Source organism: Galeopterus variegatus, unplaced genomic scaffold (assembly GCF_000696425.1).
Source record: "Galeopterus variegatus unplaced genomic scaffold, G_variegatus-3.0.2 Scaffold597, whole genome shotgun sequence".
NCBI lineage: Eukaryota > Metazoa > Chordata > Mammalia > Dermoptera > Cynocephalidae > Galeopterus > Galeopterus variegatus.
In genome coordinates, this window is record NW_007726708.1 from 173,324 (window position 1) to 175,983 (window position 2,660).

Consider the following 2,660-nt stretch of genomic DNA (forward strand, 5'->3'; position numbering starts at 1 on the left):
ACAACCCTTGGTGTGGTGTCGCCCACACTGTGCTCAGCCAGTGAGCGCACTGGCCAGTCCTCTATAGGATCTGAACTCGAGGCGGGAGCGTCGCTGCGCTCCCAGAGCCGCACTCTACCGAGTGTGCCACAGGGTCGGCCCACAATCTGACATTTTTAATCTCACAATTCTATTTTCGACATTGAATTCTGTCTTTTCTTGGTTGACTCTGCTAGAGATAAATAGATTTGAAGTATTTGATCTTTATTCACTCAACAGAAACTTAGTAATTATTTATATGTAGGGAATTATTTGCTGAATGAAAAGACCAGATGGAAAAGAAATATATAAGAATTCCTAATATGGAATGAGAGAACTATATTAAATATAATAACTGTCTTAGTCTGTTCTGGTTATTATAACAAAGTACCTTAGACTGGGAGCTTATAAACAACAGAAATTTATTTACCACAGTTCTGGAGACCGGGAAGTCCAACATCAAGATGCCAGCAGATTCGGTGTCTGGTGAAGGCCGCTTCCTTCATAGACGAACATCTGTCTTTTCACTGTAACCTCACTTGGTGGAAGGGGCAAGCAAGCTTCCATGAGCCTCTTTTATAAGGGCACTTAATCCCATTCCTGAGGGCAGACACCTCATGATCTAATCAACACCCAGAGGCCCCACCTCTTAATATTATCAAATGTAGGATTAGATGTCAATATATGAATTTTGGGGGGACACAAACATTCAGATCATAGCAATAAATTGCCTTGGTTATATTTAACTCCTGATTAAAAACCGGACATCGCCAAANTCATAGCAATAAATTGCCTTGGTTATATTTAACTCCTGATTAAAAACCGGACATCGCCAAAGTTGAGACTGTGGCATATAAAAGTGATAATTCCATCTCTGTGAACAAAAATAATTATTTAATTGCTGTGAATTTGCTATTCGTTTTAGATAGATCAATCTGTATCAGAGGGGAATATTTTTCTTCTAAAAAACAAAGGGAAAAACATGCTCTTTTTTGTGTGTATTTAATATAATTGTTTAATTAAAAAAGAATAATGACACCAGACCATTCCTTCAGATTACAGCAACTCAATAATTAATCCTCGTTTCGGATGGCATTTCAAATATCAGTGACCACCCTTAACTATGTCATGCATTTCACATTTCTTCATTTTATCCAAACATTTTCTTTTTCTTTTCCTTTTTTTTTTAAATCCAAACATTTTCAAGAAATGAAGATACATTCTGTTCATGGCATTTCCATCTGATACCATGTTTATCCAAAAATGTATTAGGATAATTTGACATCATGTTTGAAATACAATAAGCAATCACCACTTTCTCCCTCCCCTAGATCTTTACAGTCTGTCAACTTAAAAACCAAAGGTAGATATTTGTTTTACTTGATACCAAGCTTGTCTACATGTGGTTTACCCTTTTTGTATTTATTCTTTTCACCTTTTCTGGAACCTCTACTTTCATTCATAGAGAGCTTGCCAATAATGGCTCCCTTGAAAACTTGTTCTTTATTGTGTGATTAAGCAGAACAAAACTGGCCAGAATACTTAGTATCAACTTTATCAGAACTGGAACCTCGGAGATTTATGAACGGCGTGATGGCAAATCAGAAAGTGAGCCCTGACTCTCTTTTATTCAGTCTTAAGCAATTTTCATGAGAAAATTACAATCACTTACACAGAGACAAGATTTAATCATGATAAATGCTCCTATAAATTGTTCTAGAGTAAGGACCACAGTAGGGAACAGGCATTAAAGACAGAGGGACCAACCTCTGTTTGACCCAAAAATATTCTTCAATGAGAATGCTCTAAACCTTAGTAGGATAAGTTATCTGATTTTTTCTCCATTACAATACCTATATAATTTATTTAAAATTATTATCATTTTCTCTGCTACAAACTTAACAGCAAAATTATTTATAATAATAGGGTGATGAGCATATAATAAAGTAGGAACTCACTAAATGTTTGTAGTATATTCTCTATCTTTGAAGATAAATGTTTGAATTAAAAGGATAAACATCCATTTCGCCTTTCTTCTTTTTATTGTAAATTCACAACATAGGAAAAGCATATGGGTATGAATCATACTAAAGTTTTTATAATAAAGCTTATTCATTTTTCTGCTCTTCAATCTGTATATGATCATGTACTTTTCTTTACATATGGAGAACAGAGAATAGAGAATGAACTAAGAACTTTATAGGGGCTCTTAAAGAAGACATCAAAACAATTATTGCACAGGTAATATTGTTCAAATATATCATCAGACTTTTCTGGGTTGCCAAAAAGACCTAAAGATGCCTAAAGTTCTAACTGGATTTTAAGTGACACATGCTAAAAATAATTTAAATTACAAGACTAAAGAAAAAAATCTATGAGTATCTGGCAAGAACAAAAGAGTTATCCTCAAAAGAAACAAATGATTTTTTTCCTCATTTCTTGCTTTTTTCAAAAAAATATATTTTCAAACATTTCTTAACAAAACAGTCCATATTCTTAACAAAAGGTATGGAATATCTTTCCATGTTTGATGACTGTATTAGTCTGTTTCATGTTGCTATAATACCTGTGACTGGGTAATTTATAAAGAAAAGAGGTTTATTTGGCTCATAATTCTGGGACAGCTGCATCTGGCATGGGCC